The sequence below is a fragment of the Alexandromys fortis genome, unplaced genomic scaffold (assembly GCF_014885135.2).
Source record: "Alexandromys fortis isolate MF-2015 unplaced genomic scaffold, M_Fortis_MF-2015_v1.1 scaffold_66, whole genome shotgun sequence".
NCBI classification, from domain to species: Eukaryota; Metazoa; Chordata; class Mammalia; order Rodentia; family Cricetidae; genus Alexandromys; species Alexandromys fortis.
In genome coordinates, this window is record NW_026067950.1 from 7,955,754 (window position 1) to 7,975,093 (window position 19,340).

The window sequence follows — 19,340 nt, forward strand, 5'->3', positions numbered from 1 at the left end:
AACTTGGCACTTGCTCATTGTGCTTGGAATGCACTTCCTGCCACATTTTGAATGGTTATTCTTGTGAGTTCTTCCCTTGTTTCTAGGTAGCAGAGTAAATGCCATCTATTTGTAGATGCTTGCTTGACCACTCCATGTCTTGCCACTTGTAGCCCTCTACCACAAATGTTGCTAATTTTCTTCTGTGCTTTACAAAACCCTGCAGGGCACCAGGAAGATGTCTTATGTACCAGCCAGTGCTCCTCAGGCTCCATCAGGCTCCAGATTAGTATTTGTACATTAAAGAAAAAAAGCACCCACTTTGTCTTGACCATTTATTCACTGTGGCCACTCGGAAGCCTGCTTCTCTACTCACTGGCTTGTGTTTCTGATGTTTGTCTAGCAACCCTTCTCCCATCTTTTTGTCTTCGGTGCATTATCATGGACTTCTGTGCCCCAGTATTGTTTCCAGGAATGTTGACAGGATTGGTTAAAAACTCAGCTCTTTAAATGAGTGGCAGTCTGTTGAACACCAAAGGTCATAGAATCATAAGCAACACTCTCACCTGCCCCCAGTACACACATGAAGTAATTCTATGCCATTTGGACAACTTTAGGGAAAGAACAAAGGAATAATGGTGAGTTGAATAGGCTAATCCATCTGAACAGAGTGAACCTACCAGCACTGCCCTCTAAAGAGCTGTAGGTGTTGACATTGCCTCACCATGCTCCTTGCTACTGCCATACTCCAAATGCCAAACCCGAATTCTCGAGTTTTGAGAATTTACTTTTATGCTTCCTCCCTGAGTTTCTCTTGATTACACCACCAAATTTAGCAATCTCTTTTTAGATCATTATATATATTTTTGTTTATCTACAAAGTCACTCAAGAATTTCAACTCTACTGCTAGTTACACAGAAGTCAAGGAAAAGATACAGATAAACTTTACGATTTCAGTGGCAAAGATCACACTAGGAGGTTTACAGTGTTTTATGCTATGATCATGGCTCTAAACTCACCCCAGTGACCATCATCCATAGCTGCAGCAGATTCTTACAAAACTCTTCCATTTACTCTCATGTAACTAGAGCACTGGTAAGGTTTTAGCATCTTCATGACATGTAACTGCCCTCCAAAGAATATCAGAGCATACTTTTTTAAAAGTTCAGCTAACCCTTTTAACTATTGACACAATGCCTTGTCTTTGTTCTATTGTACAAAGCAAGCTCAGTGTTATCAACATTTATCACTTCACACTGTCTTTTGACTATGTGATACATTTGATTAGGCTACCAGTCCGAGAAAGCCTTCTCAACCCCTGAATCCAAACTCAATGGGCTAAAGGTAATTAAAGACTGGAAGAAGCTTAATTGCTTAGCAACCACATTCCAGCAAAAAGGAAAAACACACAAGCAAATAACAAAGAATCAACCCCCCCAAGGCAAAGCACATCTCCATACTCAGATGTCCATGGTACTGCATATCTGTAATTCCAGTGCTTGGGAGTCTAGAGCCAAGAGGACCATCCTAAGCTATATAGTAGCCCGGGATACACAGCTGCACAGAGAGAAGTCGCCTCAAAAATCAGATCCAAACAAAAAACAAAACGAAAAGTTTTACAGCCCCAAATTAATATCTTGCTGAAATAAATCTAGGCAAAACCAAAACTCTTGACCACTAACAGAAATGGTTGATATATTATGTCTGGCCAACTTAATATTGTTATGATAAACAGTGTTTATTTAATCAGTTAACAAACATGTATGAATATGTAGTAACAGCAGCCAAGTTGCATAAAAGCAGTGATTGAGGTCTAAGAAAACTGATAGTTCAAATATATTTATGCTTAAAATTAGAAACAAGTGTGTGTATGCACGCGTGTGTGCGAGTGTGCATGTGTGTGTGCGTACATGTATGTGGTGAGCCTTTCAGGTTCTTGTGTCAGGGCATGGTGCATATGTGGCTGTCAATTCAACCTCAGGGATTGGAGTCCTTTTTCCCTTTTTTGGAAGGATGTGTGGCACAGTAAACAGCAGGTTAGCTGGCTGGTGAGACCCCAGGGATTCCCCAGACTCCAGCTCCCCTCACAGTGGGATTGCTGGGATTACAGATGTACCGTTCTGGGCACAGCTAAGTGTGGCTTCACAGGATCCAAATGCAGGCCCTTATGCTTTTCACTGCCTGTTCTATGCTGTGCAGGGGATATTAAATGTCTTTGTGTTAGTAACAGACTGAAGATTCAAAATTACGAAATGCTCTACTTTTCTGTTTTCCCCAAAAGTCAGCCCAAATCTAAAACTGAACCAAATACAACCCACCCTTATTCAACAGAAGCAGTTCATACATTAAAACATACATAAATAAAAACTTACCAGCTTGTATTTAATACAATAACACTTAGGGTTGCATCCCCAAATAGAAAACCATGCGATACTGCTGAAAGTTGTAGCAAACAGACTATGTTCAGTCCGTGATTACATAGACTTTACTGCGGCCAGATGAAACTGCCTTATTGTTCTCTTGTACTCAAACCTGGGATATCGTTCATACTTTGTACAGAAAATTGGGAAATTTCACAAACAACAAAAGCCAGTTTGTGGGAAATTTAAGCGTGTAAAAGTGAAGGCAAATGTTTTTAGTTAAAGTGTTTTATCATGCAACACGGGTGTGAATATCATTACTACTTCACCTTTCTGGGTGTCTGAGTTCCCCATAGCATAATTTAGTTCAGTGGTGTTCCCAGCTAAAGAATATTCTCTGTCGCCGTGTAACGAATCTTGGCGACAGCCTTACTTTGACATCCCCAGCTGCTGCGGTTGAAACAATCGCCCTCTCAACAGTGTGACACCTGTCTCTTATTACATTTGGAGCGCTTGTTAATCCCTTTAGAATGTCCCCAGTCCCCTCAGTGCCTTTGCATTCCTCCATTTCTCTGATGCACTTTTCCATGGTCCATTATGTTAATTCTCTCGTTTAGTCTCGATAACCTCAAAATTATTAGGAAGTTAATTGTGCAGGGATCAGAGGGCTTTCTTCACAGCGCAACTCCGTTAAACGACACAGTTTGTTCCACCTTCTTGCTGACACTGCACGGGATTGTCTAGAATGAAGAGTTCAATTACTTTTGCAGCACTAATCATATATCATTATGTAGAGGCATGAATCTGTAATTCCCAAACTGGCTCCTGAAACAGCATGGCACCAATAAAGGGCACACTCTAAACTGCTCTGCCCACTGCAACGGGCAGGTACCAGCCAAAAATACAATAATCATGTCTACTTGGCTATGTTCTTCATTAGTTTGAATAGTCAAGGCCCTTAATGAATCATGTTCCTTTAATTTTTATTCACCCATGAAGGTGGATTTCTTTTTTGGTTAGAATTGATTTCAGATGCAATGTTCAAAGTCAATTATAGAATTACTTTAAAAAAATTCCTTTCCAATTTACTTCCATCATTTGGGTCTGTAACATTTAAAGGCACAAATAAAAGTTGCTGAATAATAGTGTTGAAGGGTGAGAAATGCCTCAGCTTCAAAAATGCTTGACCCCTCCTCCCCTGCACAGAATCCCAGGTTAATGGGCAACCAGGGTGATTCTCTTGTTAGGTTTTTCCAAGGTCAACAAAGAAATGGAATGAGAGAGGGGAGTGAATGGCAGGAAAACAAACCATGAAACCTCAGAGCAGGACCTCATTACAATAAATAAAAAGCTTTTTAATCAAGTAAGAATATTATCTAGTAGTAAGTTTCAAGTATTTTATTATTCCATTTTCTTAATTTGATCCAAAATTTAAAGGATAAATCCACTCCTTCCATCTCTTGCCCCTTAGGAGCTCATATATTTAGTTCTTAAACTTGGACTTTGCAATTATTCAGCACCCAGTTTTTCCAGAATGTGGCTGTTTCATAAATCATTTACAAATTTATCTTCAACATTTCTTTTCACTCATACTTAGAACATGACTTCAAAAATCTTATCTCCCAGAGAGAAGAAGGTCTTTCAGTTGTTCAGTCTCTCTCATATGAGAACGCAGTTCTCTAGCTTCACGTAGGAAGTAAAACTGTGCTTTGCTTGGTGTAGCTGGTAACTGATGGTTCTGCATGATGGCCTCTGTAAACAAGGCTGATTCTTCTGCGGGGATTGCTGTGCCATTTGCTGCTATTTATGCTCTCCTGGAGCACAATGCCACAGGCTACAAACTTACCCCGCAGGATCTGTGAAGGCTTTAGGATGCTGTTTTCCCTACATATTTGTGTATCAGAATCACAATATCAGAAGGATCCAAATCTGGTTTCATGTGCTTCTGGATGTAATCAGGATCAGGGGAGTTGGCGACTTTCAAGAGCTATCTCAAAAAATTGACTTTTATAATGCTTAGTTTGAAAAGGCTAAAGTAGCCATGGTTGTCAGCCTGAGTCACACATCAAAATTACTTGGAGATCTCTGCAAAAGTACCAACATTAATTGTCATCAGAGCTGAGACCTGACAAGAGATTTTTTTTTGCTTGTCTTGTTTTTCTAAAAAGCATTTAATGTGAGTGCAGACTGAGAATTTGAGTCTGTTATTGAACGACAGTTTGGTAACACGTTGATAAAGTCTTCAGCCGCTGAATCCCCCACGCGCTGTCAACAGTCTGAGGAGTCGTTTTGTGTTTTCTTCTTTGCCTCGCAGTCTGTCCTGTTGATGGAGATGCTAACGGTTTGTGTTGGACTTAGAAAATCAGTATCTGCCCCCCATTTCATAGGGTCTGAAGGCCCTGTCGACATAGCTCTTTTGTACAAATTACTTCAAATTAACTTTTAAAAAATATCACAGAGATTCTGAAATCAACATTATTAATGTTACCGTCAAGTATATATTTCAAATTAACTTTTTAAAAATATCACAGAGATTCTGAAATCAACATTATTAATGTTACCGTCAAGTATTTATGTTTGTGCTGGTTACTGAGATAGTGGTTTGACTGTTGAAACACTTGCTTGTCTCCCAAAAAGTCACCTCCTTTACACCCGAGACACCCCTTTAATTCTAATAGAAGATTTTGTAATAAATGTGGTGTGGAAACTTATAACTTTATATGCTACATGTATTACTTAGGCATAAGCCCTATTTCATAATAAATAGGGCCATGTCTTAAATACATTTTTAAAAGTCATTTCTCCTACCATCCAAACAATCTGAAGTAGACCCAATGAGTTTAAATATCTTGGCTGTTCAGAAATGAGTCGCGTTAAATTGATTCTTATTTTCCTCCTAAATCTTCAGGAGTATTTATCCTTTTACTGATTTATTTGTGTAACAGTCTCCTTTCCTCTTAGATTTTATAGGCTTTTTTTTTTCGTTTTCCATCATTATAATTTATAAGGGGTCCTTGTCTGGCCCACAGACCGATATTGATTAGCTCTTGTTATACCACAAATTGCTCAGATATGCTGTGGTTTAAAACAAAGAACTTTTACAGCCACTTCCTCCACTTCTCTGAGGGCTGGCTGATGCTGCAGTGGTCTAGCCTGGGCTCCACTTGTGCAAGCTTGAGGACTGGCTGATGCTGCAGTGGTCTAGCCTGGGCTCCACTTGTGCAAGCTTGAGGACTGGCTGATGCTGCAGTGGTCTAGGCTGGGCACCTTTCTGCAGTGATACTTTTCACTCTGTATAGGTCCATGGAATGTAGGAGACAGGGGCTGGACGGGCCCGAGTGGTCAAGTTCCCTCTATGTCTTTTTCTAGGAGAAGTACGGCCCCATGGCGGGTTTTCCTCTTAAACATGGCAGAGGCAGAAAGAGAGCATGCGGAAGCAGGACTTTTAAAGCATTCTCTCAGAGCTGCGCACTCCCATCCACAGGCAATTAGCCAAAACAGATTACAAAGTCAAACTCGAGTCAAAGAATAAACACACGCCACTGCACTCTGATGTGGGCATAGAGGATGGAAGGGGGTGGAATCGGTACGTCAGTCTGTCACATGGGACTGCCCCTCGTTCTGTTTTGTGTTGACCTGTTAAATGTCGTTCACTGAACTGATGTTGGCTTCTGTGTTCTATGGCCTTAGTCTTCTACGAAGCAATGTCAAATTGATTCATTAATGAGGCAAACTCTGCTTTTCCTTCTGTAGTTAGTGTTTATTTTCTTTACAATTATTTTTCCCCTTTATATTTGGGGATTTAAAAGGTGATACGGTTTGGACAATTGGTTTATAGCCTTAGTTATCTAACGTGTTTTATTTAACAAATGGTTCCTTTTTGTCTTTTGTTGGACAAGACTGCAAGAGACACACACCACTCCTCTGTCATCTTGAGGTCAGGCATGTGTGGCCAACGACATGTTAAGAATAAAAATCAAACAGACATGTCTCATGCCTTATACATGGAATGAAGACTTTAATTGGGAATTCTTCCCCACCCCACAGTACTCCAACCTGTGCCCCGTGTCTGTGGGAACAAATGTAGCTACAGAGGTGCCATGCAGGGTCATTGCATCCAACACCAGTTCCCTGGAGCATGGCTGAGGTCCAAAGCTAAAAGACATAAGCAAGGAATACAATGTTTAAAGACATTGAGATTTTGATGTTTTTGTTTCCTCTCTTAGTGTTGATTTTATTTATCTTGATTAATCCCTCTTTCCCCTAAATGAGGTTAAGGGAAACATAAATAAATGCAGTGAAATATCCTCAAGGAATAAGAATAGTGCTGGTCTAGAAAAGGAAGACCAAGGTAGGAGAATGTGGCTGCTTCTCAAAGGTCCCGAGTCCCCCTTTGTGGTCATTGCTTGGACTTGAAATTCCTGGTCCTTAGACCAGATCCCTTGCTGGTCCCTAGATCTGGCCAAGTAGGAGAAACAAAACAAAATAAAACAAACGAACAAACAAAAAAACCCCAGTGTGCCAAGTAGTGCACTAAAAGGCCAGCAGGGGGCGTCCTCAGTGAGTTTCCCCATTGTGTTTGCCTTGTGCCCGTTTTTTTTACCTATACCATGGATCGCCTTATTTCCCGCAGCCTGACCTAACCTTGGGCTGAAATTTAATATGCTTCTCCTACAGCTCTCTCCATCGATTTGCCTGCCCTGAAAATTTGACTTTGCTCCTATTTTTGTATCTTGCAAAGTGTTAAGTTTCAGACAGATGGATAGATAGTAGATTCTGGGGCATCTGGCAAGGAAGTGTCCTAATTCATAAAATATTTATGAGAAAAGTTCTTAAGTGAGTCTTAAGTCCCTTCACAATCATCCCGTGTTTGTGTGTGTGTGTCCTATCATGCCTTTGAGAAATAATTTGAATGTTGGACACATTGTACCTCAAAACACTGCCCAGAATTATCTTAGGGTTTTTGAATGCCAAGAAATTTATTATAAATTCTAATAATTGTCTTAATATGAGTGTCACTTGGTGATTTTTTTTTTTTCTTGAAAGATAGGCTTTTATCACGTAGCTCTGGCTTGGCCTGGAACTTGCTACGCAGGTCAGGTTTGCCTCTAACTCACCTGCACGTCTTTTAAGTGTTTGGATGACAGTGTGTGCCATGGTACCTATCTTTGCCTGTGAAACCTTAAATATCGGTGGAAAGCTAATGCCGTATGAGCTGTTGTTCCACTGTTCCACTTCCTGTTGCGATGTCAGATGTTCCCGCGAGGTAGCTTGTGTTAGCGCATGCTCGTTTCCCACCTGGCTGTCTTCTGCGTTTTCCAGAGGTTTCTGGCTTGGTGCTCTTGCCTATTCTTGTGCAGTCTAGAGCTCGGCATGTCTTTTGGGGAATCATCCAATATCACTGAGGATGCTTACATGGCTGGCTTTTTTTTTTTTTTACCACCATCAAAACAATCACTGAATGATCTACAGCTTCACTCCTTCCGTAGTGGTCTAAACCAGAGTTTTCTATTTTTTTTTTCTGGTTTTCAAAATTGTTCGCTTCCTCCAAGGGAAAGGATCCTACATGCGGTCAGTTCGTGTCTCCATGGACTTCTCATGTCGGATTCATTTGGTGTTAGCTTTTGTTGCTTGTGTATGAATATGAGGTGTAAAATAAATGACTTTTTTGTTTCATTTGCTTATCTTCTTGTTCTTTGGGAGTGAGTTGGTATTGGCAAACTGTTTTACTGTCTTTGTATTTAGTATTAGAGATTTCATTTCACTTTGTGTCAGGACAAGACAGTGTGGAAGTTCCTCTATCTTGTATTGTTGCTAAGGCCATCCCAGCTTTAACTAGAATTTGGTTTACTTGATATAGAATCCCAAGGAATATGACAGAATTCTATTCTAGGAACCCAAGGTCTAGCTAAATTATCCTGGCTTCTGTTAAATGGCTTGCTTGCACAGAGCACCCCTTCCAGCTAAGTGCTAATCTTAGCTTCTGTCAAATTACTGGTTTACATGAAGTCCTACCCTGCAGCTGCTGAATAAGATGCCAGGATGTGGTTTCTGCCTTCAAATACCCTGTACATTGCACATTCATACTGCACTTAGGTCTGAAGCCCTGGTGTGCTTCCAGCCAGTTGGAATAAAAGACTTCCAATTGGCTATAAACTGTACCTGAGTGGTCAGTTTATAATCATTAGGATTAGAATAAAAACGGCACAGGCTGAACATCGCAGCAATGAATTATTATTTACAAAATCATTTTCAGAAGTAAAATTAACAATAAAAACAGTCTCTACACATCCTTAAAAATGTATAGCTACTTTGATCAAATAAGTTTCTCTTCTTATTTTAATCAAATTCTACTATAGAATGTGTCTTACACAGCGAGGCGTCAATGCTCCGTAAGTAACTTTGGTGGCACAGATGAGCCTTGTTGTGTGGTAAAGGACAGGGAGCTCATGAAGACCTAAGGTATAAGTAGTTACTTGGGCGGCTTTTCAGATGCTGTTTTGTCAACATTCCTTTAGGCATTTGAATTTTCTCAGTCTCTGCCAAAGGGAACATGCAGTCCCAGAGTCCTGATGTGCTGTGTTTGGCTCACCTTTTATCACAGGATCAGAGTTTACTGCTTAAGCCCTGCATTAATTCATTAATTCATCAATTGAAGCTGTGGATTCACCGGTTTTAATAAAAAGCCTGCATTCACGTCTTAAATCACCTTGAAATGTAATTTCTTCTAATCATGTATTTGTTGTTGCTGCTTTAAAAAAAAACTCTTTGCAGGAAATAATTAATGGAGCCTTGATTCATTAATATGAACCAAATGATTGAGTTTGTACCATGAATGAACTAGAAAAGAATAAATGCTAATATTCTTTTTAGGTAATATTTTTTTCAAAATGCTTTTCTGATCACTATGTTTAAATAAATGTGAGAAAGATAGTTTCTGAGATACAAGAGCCACATGTTTATGAAGAGGTGCTGTGCCCAAGGCACCATTTCTTGGTAGTATCACAGTAAGACACAATCATATAGCCAAGATTATGTTTTCTCTTTTTCCTCTAACAACTTTACAAGTAACACAATACAAACTAAGCTTATTGTACTTATGTATTTAGGAACACACAGAGATACAGATAAACACATATGCATGTAAGAATAATTAATGGAAAAAGGGCCTGTGAATTTGAAAGTGAGCAAGAATGTAAAATACTTAAATACACCACAATTAATTTAATTTGTATTTCCATATATGCAAGAATGCCTATAGAGGTACACATAACTAATAAAAATGTAAGAACTATTTCATAAAAACCCTAATGGTAGAAAAAAGAACATGAAGGACCTGACATCTTATCTCCTTTTTGATGAATGGTGGATTTCATTATGTGGTTCTTTTTAGGAGCTGTTTGAACTTTCACTCGATAGCCACAATGCTTGAAACCTTATGACTGAATTAGGTTTTACAAACCATATGTATTTATTGGACTTTAACAAAACTGCATGATTCTGTACGACTTGGGCATCAGCAGGAAGCGACCCTTGGGAGAGAAAGCATCACAGCTGGGGGTAATTAAGCCTGATTAGTTGGCTGCTGAGAAAAATCCAACTGGCAGTCTTGGCATGGGGGAGGGGAATTCCAAGCTGCATTCCCCAGCAGGTCCCAGCAGATTCCACGTCTCCAAGGGGCTGGGGGGAGCATGTGAGAGTCCAATGCTTGGAAGTTTTCTCTGCGTATTTAATGCCTGCATAGCTGCTGCCCTGAGCTCCTCTGGTACTCGTTCGAAGCCCAAGAAAATTGACCCGACTTTTCTTTGCATATACTTCGCAACTTTTTTCATATATCCTGAAGATTCCTTCATATTTTCATTTGGCCTTATGGATAGAATATTGATGGCTTAGAAATTTCTATTCACACTTCACAGAGATTGGGCTAGCTGAGGTTTCGGAGAACCAGGCAAACCGTATAAATATTATTTCCTCTAAAAACCTTGCACATCATCGGGCATAAGATTGGCCTTTAGAAGCTTTCAGAGAGGGCAGTGGGAATCTAAACAAGCGATACGAAGGCACATTATCCATCATCCCTGAATGAAGCTGCCATCCTTGATAAAAAATTGATGCCTAAAGAGCCCAATAAGCTGCACTTAATAAAGCAAAGAAATAAAATGATAATTGAATGCATAGCTTTTATTAGCTTCTCTTTATGTTTGAGTTATAGATATTAATTGAAAACACGTAACTTTTTTTTTCCAAAAGGATGTGAGATCACTAACAAATTATGCATATAAATTAAGCATGATGTTCTAGACTTTTAAAAATCTATCAGATTACTTATTTTCAATTCTGTTGTTAGTGGGTGTTCACATCCGTTGCTTTATTATAGGTGTCCTAGTTAGCATATTAAACCTTCTGCAGCAGAAATAGTGTGACTTGATAATATGAGGTTATAGGCAATAATGATAAGAATTTGATTTTTCCCTCATAACAAGTAAATTGTTTTTATTGTTACTTTAATTTTTGTTTTATTTGTGTGTTTGTGAGTCTGTGTGTAGGTATGTGTGTGTGCACAAAAGTGCACACAGGTGCAGGCACAGGCGTACCCCCAGAGAGCTTTTGGGGTGAAAGAACAACTTTCTGCAGTCAGCTTTTCTACCATGAGTTTAGGAAAATAAGCTCACGTTATCAAGCTCATTGAGAGGTGTCTTTACAGGAAAAGCCTTCTTTCCAGCCCAAAATGAATTATTTTAACATGTAACAACCTAAAATGATAACTTTTCATACCCAGATTTATTACAATAGCTTTTCCGACTGTTCCATCTTCTGTTCCTCCCCTCTGTCCTTCCCCTCTCTCATTTGTTCCTCCCCTTCCCTAACTCTCTTTCCCTTCCCTGTTTATCTCTGTTTCCCCCCTCCCCTCTTCTATTAATCTCTATCTCTTTGAGGCATGTTGAAAATATCATATATGAAGAGCAAAATCGACATTGTTTTCTGGACTATATTCTAAGTATTCCACTGTGGAGAACTGATGGTTCAAAGATGTTTCCACTGTAGCGGAGGAGCATGCTAGCTAGAAAAGATGAAGCCACAAAGGAAGAAAATGCCGTCTTGGGTTGTTTGTCTCCATACACTAATATGACTGTGTAACCTCAGTCTTTAACTCATTTTAGTGCTTCAACTACTGTTAGGGGAAGGTGGTGCAACCCCATTGTAAAATTTTATCAAATATGTCAAATATTATAGTTAATTTCTGGTTTATGCTAATCATTATCTCAATAGTAGAAAGTTCTAGCTCAGATTCAGCAGTCACTGACTGAAGATGATTGACTGGTGTTTATGTGTTGCTTTCATTGGTTGAATAAAAAAAAAAACCACTACCTGCTCATTAGCTCTACTTTCTTATTGGCTAATTCTTACATCTTAATTTAACCCATTTTTACTAATTAGTATATCAGCACGAGGTTGTGGCTTACCAGGAAAGATTCACTGTGTCTGACCTGGCGGCTCCATGGCGTCTCTCTGTCTGTCCTTCTTCCCACATTCTGTCTTATCCATGCCTACCTAAGTTCTGCCCTATCAAAAGGCCAAGGCAGTTTCTTTATTCAACCAATGAAAGCAACTGTAAACAGAAGGACCTCCTACACCAACTGGCTATTGAAAAATAATTTTTCTATTTCCCAAAGCAGAAGTTCTGAACATTTTGTTTCTTAAGTTCATTGGAATTTCCAAGAAAAGAGATGTTTTAAGACAATAGACTTCAAATCTTTATTTTTCTTCTTAGTTGAGAATGTATGTTTGCCTGTATTGCATAATACCATGTATTGTAAGAAACAGCTGATTCATACAAATGGCAAGAAGCATGATTTTGGACCTGATCTCAAATGTGCCTTAGGCTGAGTAAAAGAAGCCAGATTCAAAGTATGATTGTATTCACAGAATCTTCTGGAAAAGTTGGGCCCACAATCACATCCATCAGATTGATAGCTGCTAGGTGCCAGGGAAGCAGAAGTAGACTTCCAAGGTACTGAGGGAAGTTGGAGGTGATAGCATTATTCTATATCTTCATCATTGTCAGGGCTCAGACTACCACACTGAAGTAATTTTTTAAAGAATTTTTAGTTGCTATTGACTTTGCTGTCCCCATAGGGGTAGATGCCCACATGCTGATCATGTGCAGCTGACCCAGTGTCTATTTGTTTTATTTGTTTGAAATTTTTGTACAAGAAAAGTGTAGTTTCTTGGTGTTGATGGCTCTGGGAGACTTGTGGGCGAGGCTTGCAAAGCAGAGGGCTCCAGCTCCAGGCTCTGAGAACCAGTGGCTTTCTGCTTCAAGCATTTGAAGTCAGTGATCTACAGCTCCGGGTACTAGGGTCAGAGCTTATGGCTTTGGACATTAAGTACCATTGATGAAGCACCCAGCAGCTATTCTATAGCTTTTAGGCTTCAGGTTTGAAACCCTCAATTCTTAAACCTTGGTGGTTCTTAGAAACTTTCCCAGAGACCAGAGCTTGCAGTTTTTATCTTCAGTTCCTGTGACTGGTCATCTTCACACTCCAGGTTTTCTTCAAAGTTTGCTTTTTGCTGCTCTCTGGACCTGCTAATCCGGCATCTTGTTGTTACTGGATGGGTCTTTGGCCAAAAGATGCACAGAGTCCTCTGTTGGTCATCTTTCTTTCTTCCTAAAATGATTTTCATATTTATTTTATTTGTGTGTGTGTGTGAGAGAGAGAGAGAGAGAGAGAGAGAGAGAGAGAGAGAGAGAGAGAGCTGAAAAGGGACAGTGGAAGGAGCGGTTGCACCCCTTGGAGCTAGAGTTACAGGAAATCTGCACATTTCCCATGACAGCACAGGAAGTATTTTTTTTCTAACTTATTTAAAAAAAAAAAACCCTGCCTTTTCTCATTTTACATGCCAAATCCATGTCCCACTCTCTCCCCTCCTCCTGTTTCCTCCACCTTTCCCCCCTCACAACCCCTATCCCACACCCATCCACTCCTTGGAGTAGGTAAGGCTTCCCATGGGGAGTCAACAAAGTCTAGCCCATCAGCAAGTACTCTTTACTGCTAAGCCATCTCTCCAGCCTTGTTCCTTTGTTCTTCATGTAACCAGCTCAGCCAACTCTCCTCACAGGAAAGATCAAAGTTGGCAAGGAAAACCGTTTTGGAGAAGCTTTTATTGGCACCTAATATTGCAATGTCAGGGCTAGTATAAAAGAAGGAAGACAAGAAAGGCTAAAAAGATCAAAAAGACTCTCCGGCTGCTTGTACAACGAGAATAAAGGGGACAGGGCACATATGTGTTCAGTTCCCATTTCTACTGTCATAGCCTTACATGACTGCGGTGTCTTGATCGCCCAATCATGAACTTTTATTAAGCTACCAAGAAAGTGCTCCTCTGGGTTTAAGTGGGAACCAATTGCTACAAAAAGGGGAGGGTCATCAAGAGGTCACTGGAGGTTTTCAAGGCAAGTGTTCTCTCCCAGGAACTGGTTGCAAGCTGCATGGAACAGCCTTGACTGAGCCAACTTGGCGTCCTGTAACAGAAATGGCTTCCGTAGTGACAATGACTTCAGTGGTCTTCATAGCTAGTTTTGAAGCTGTTTTGATGACAGTCCAGCCAACTGAAGACAGCCAGGCACAAGGAAATGGTATGGCAGTTATCCATCAGATGACCAGCTTAAGGTCACTTAAAAGGGAAAACATTAAAAGAGTCTTAGAATAAGTGTCTATCATGGAATTAACGTTCACAATACTGAGAAGTGTTTAGCTCCTAGCTGAAGACCCAAGAGGAGAAGAATTCTCTCTGATCTGTCGGATTGGCATTCTTACCTATCATCCTGCTACAGCAATGCACCTCTTGTTCCTTTTGCCTCCCCCCAAAAGGGGCTGCTAAAAGGACACCCCTCTGTGCTTTCTCTGTAAAGAACACTGGGTGTTTAATTCATCACTGAAGAGAAAACAAATTGAAGTGCCTGCTTTTTCTTATTTTGGTGTTGTGTGTGACTAAAGAAGATGCAGTCTGGTCTGCTCTCATGATGAATGGTGGGAGTTGACTTGCCTCCTGCCCACATCTCAGGAGTGTGAAAGTCAACATCAGTCACCAGCCTTCTGTTAGCACATGCACCATGGATCCTCCACGCTAGCCTTTATCAGTCAGATTGTCAGCGTGTCAATCATTCTAACGCTTGACTTTGTCTAAGGGGGGAGGTGTTGCGGGAGGTCCTTCCGCTCCTCCAACCAATAGCTGCTGTGATACCAGCCCATTGGGGCGTGGTCTCTCTCCCTTTAAAAAAGCGGCTACTTCCCTCAGCTCTCTCTCTCTTCATTTCCTGCTCCGCTGGCTACTAGACTCCCTGGTTGCGCAGAGGGCTGTTGTCTGGGACGGTGATCTGTAAGTTTTTTCCTCTTTAAATAAATACCACCCTATTAATCATGATTCCAAACTGGTGTGGCATTGTTTGTGACTTACGCCTTCACCTGGCGCCTGATCTCCGAGAGGAAGAAAGGATGCTGTTCCTAGGTCCGCCGCCAGCTATTCATAGAGCGTCAATTACTGTGTGTCCTCCAGGATTCACTTTGCACCTTGCACACTGCCTGAGTGTATTGACCCAGGCCCCGGAATTCCAAGTAACCCGGCCGTTCTAGGAACTTTCTAAAGTCAGTCAAGAAGGTATGTGCTGAAGCCAGCACCACTTCCATCTCACTGTACAACAGAGGATTTTGTATTTTTCTTGTACCTTTGGATGTAACAGGTCAAGGTTGCATAGCAGTAGTGTCCGCCCTGCTAACCCCATGTCAAACTCTCTAATTGTGTCACCGACTGAGCCAGTCTCACTTCCGTACCGCAGTTTGTACTCTGCACACAGTGAAAACGAACCCTTCAGTGGTAGTTGGAGAGAACTGTTCTCTTTGAAGCCCCAAACCACATTTTTTTTTTTAAAGGAAGAGAGTCCTCATTTTGTGGGATAATAGAAGTGTCATAACACGGAACATTATCAGATCTTTTTTGTCAGTGACTTCAAAAGCTAAACACATTACCACATACACCTTGAAGTTGAAAATTCTTGTTTTAAAATGCTATTGATGGCAGTATGACATGACAGAGGTATACTAGCCTCTGAAACGAATTAAGTAGGCAGTTTGTTCCCCTCCCCCTTTTCCTAGAGCCCTCCAGCTCTATTCTGGTGGTGGGTTTCTTCTTTATGTGATACATTCCCACTATTTCCGCAACTAGGCATGTAATCTAATATATATATATATTATATATATAAAATGATATCATTAAAGGGTCAGTAGGTATTGTTATGGTAATTCCCCATCAGTTCTAAGTGGTTGACTCCAATTTAATACATGTCTAGATGTCCTGCTGCTTACAGAAAGTAAGCGCGTCCAAGTATTATCGACTGGGCATTAGGCAGTGGGATGCTGATGGTGGGAGGGACATGGGGGTCACAGAACCCCTCTGATAACACTACGTTTCTTATTTTTTAACTACAGGCTTTGCAACTGAACTGCTGACTTCGTTACTGTCTTAGGTCCTACATGCTCATTAACTATGAGAAGATTTTGACTATTTGATTAGAGTTGCTGTACAGCTTTAGTTCGGATGGAAACTTAGTTCAGCAGACCTTTCTAAGCATCAGTTGTGAATGGTGAATGATAATGGTAAATATGCACATAGCGAACTGTGTTAGAATTTGACTAATTGTTTCTGTATACCAATGTATCTGTGGTGCACTGAGCAGGCATTTCACTTCAAAGATGGACTCAACATGATTCTGGTGACCCTAATGACCTCATTCACAACAAATCCTCACAGCTTCTGTCGGGCATCTGAGGCATCTATAACTGTGGTTCACAGTATCTCAACATGATGACCAAGGGGATTCAAAAGAAGCCTGCTATCATCATCAACTATTTTGTCACCAACAGCAAGTTTGACAACCTCTATGGCTGTTGAGAGTTCCTAATAGATGGTATCAAATTGGTCTCAGATATATGATGGTTTTGGGCAAAATGGCAGTGGTAGTAGGTTTTTGGTGATATGGGCAAGGGTTATGCCCAGGCTATGAAGGGTTTCAGGGTCCAAGTCATCATCACCAGGATTAGCTCCACTGAAAGCTTCCATGAAGGGCTATTAGGTGACAGGACCAGTAAGGATGGCAGCATCTTTGTCACCACCACAGACTGTGTTGATATCATCCTTGGCTGGCACTTGAAACCGATGAAGAATGATACCATTGTGTGTAACATTGGACACTTCAAAGTGGAGATAGATGTGAAGTAGTTCAATGAGAACGTTGTGGAGAAGGTGAACATCAAGCCCCAAGGAAACCGTTATTGACCAAAGAATGGGCACAGCGTCACCCTGTGGGCTGAGGCCAACTGGTCAACCTGGGTTGAGCCCTGGGCCACCTGGCCTCGTGATGAACAACTCCTTCACAAATCAAGTGATGGCACAGATAAAGTTGCAGATCCATGAAGATAAGTACTTGTTGGAGTTCTCTTCCTGCCTCAAAAGCTAGATAAGGCAGGGGCCAAAGTCCACCTGGCAAATTGAATATGAAGCTGGTCAGTTTAACTGTGGAAGAGGCCCAGTACCTGGTCATGTCCAGTGATGGTCCTTACAAGCCTGATCATCACTGCTGCCGAGAGCCAGGACTGCCCTTTATCTTCCAACCACCATCTTTATTTCAGGTCCTACCTCTCTTTCCCAAGAGCAATGTTACCTGCTTTGTAGCTGCTTTGCCAGTGTTTGCTCCAGTGGGGCTAGTCACTCTGTCTTTGGCCTCTGTTGTATCACCCATACTGTTCAGGTATGGCTAGGGGAACTAAGAGTCTCCAGTAAAGAGGTACATGGGAGTCATCCACAGGGGACATGAGCTCAGGAGTAGTGGAAGTCCTGAGGCTGGATGTTGCTAATGGTGGTCACAAGCCCACGTTTACCATCCAGACCCTCAGTTGGTATACAGATCTGCTGGTTTCTCAGCCTGGGAACTCAGAAGGAGCTGCACCAAAGGCCAGGAACCACCAGAGCCTGGATTATTTACTGTTGGACCATCTCTTAAGCCTCGGAATACTGAGATTGGTAGCTCTGGTCCCTATTTCACAGATGTTAGATTAGATTAAGAGATAATCAAGAAAGGACAAGTGACAGCTAGAAATTGAAAGGGGCCAGAAAAACAAATAGGCAAACGTTTGCGGTTATTTTGTAATTGATGGTTATTATCACAGGCCTGGGTCACAAAGAGATTAATTTGGTTTATAATGTTTTTATAATGTTAACAAAGGAAGGTGAGCTAAATACAATTTCTAATGCCTAAAGAAAAAAATACGGAGACACTCAGGATTCATTTCAAATCGGTTTTTTTCTGTATAGCAAAGGCAAAATCATATGAAATTTCTAAAGACTGCCTCTAATTATAAGCAATTGCTTTCTATGTGCTACCATTTTATCCATATTTTAATTTCCCCCACTCTCTAACAAATAATGTTACTTCTTATGTAGGTAGAAACAAATATTACAGAAATAGAATGTGTAGGCTTATCACAGGACAGTATAACATTTCTGCATTTTAATTTATAAGTGATTGAAATCTATTAATAGTGGCCTAGTTCTGTTGGAAAAGAAGCTTTACAAATTAATTGCTATTCAAACCAACCAAGACATGCAATGATGTAATATCTTTTAAACACATTCATAAAATCCATTTGAATTTTATTATTAAAACTGTTTTCATATGCATTATATTCTAACTTTTAACCACTTAGACATATCTAAACATCTTAAACTAGTATTTACCAATATGTTACAATTAGCCAGGTCACAAACAAGCCTCATGCATTATTCTTTATGATAGATGCCAACTCAGAGGGAGAACTCATCTAGAGACCTGCTGCTTGCTTATTAATAAGGCTTTGAAAAATATAACCACCATACCACCACACACTCCAGGAAATAACTTAGATATTTATTCAACTACCTTCCTGAAATCATTGTTTACATCTGTATTGTATTCTGAGGATGTCAAAAGAATGAGATTACTCTTTTACTTAATTTATTATAAACTTAGATATAACTTAGAATTTAAACCAGCAAAAGATATCTTTCCTCTCAATAAATAAACAAAATAGACCATGGAAGGCATTTACTGTTTCACTATTTCATACTGCTTTGTTGATCTGAACAAATGCCTTACACTGTTGTTTTAAAGCATGATTATTTTAAATAGTAAGCATCCTCAAAACTGTTGGTTTATATGACACTAGGTCCCTTGCTGGAGGTTTGGAGGAAAAGAAAATGATCTATATTCCACTTCTCCTATTTTTAAAGTCAGACTTACAATGGATATAAACTTTCTAATGATTTTTGTAAATAATTAACATCAACCCATGTTGGTAATTATGTTAAAACCTTTTTGCCTTCTGATACAACTGCAACAATTATCTGAGAAAAATCAAAAGAGTAAACATGTATATCATAGAATTATGCAGGGATTTTAAATAATTCGGAAGGAGAATAAGTAGCATTTTTCAAAGGGAACTCACTTTTTTAGAACTTCGACACCTGGGGCTGAGCCCTGACCTTCCAGGCGTCAGCAGAATGGTCTGGGAGAGCCATCCAAACTCTTCCACCTTGGTCACCTCACTCATCAAAGTAAAAGGCTGAAATAGGGAGGTAATGAACCGTGTCTTCTGGTCTCGTTTCCATCCACTGCTCTGGTTTTACAGAGATCCCTGTTCTCTAGAGGAGACGTGAGAGATGAATCAGGTCTGAGTCTCCCCCTCCCTCACGCCGCTTGGGAAAAAAGCTACAAGCAAGGCCCCTAGCTTGTCGAGCACTGGTCCTTCCTTACAGCCCTGTATTTCTGGGAGACTTGGAAAAAAATGCCCCACTGACTGACTTTAACAGCGTCAAGTCACACCTAATAGGTAAAGACACTTCATCCTAGCCGCACATTCATAACCTCTTACCGCAGAATTTAAAAGGTGTCCATGAAAAGAAATGAA

The 19,340-nt window shown here is 40.4% G+C and overlaps 1 pseudogene; it reads left to right on the forward strand.

Moving 5' to 3' along the window:
• The first annotated feature begins 16,051 nt into the window (after window positions 1–16,051).
• LOC126506679 (adenosylhomocysteinase-like) lies at window positions 16,052–17,156 on the forward strand (annotated as a pseudogene).
• The last annotated feature ends 2,184 nt before the right edge of the window (window positions 17,157–19,340 follow it).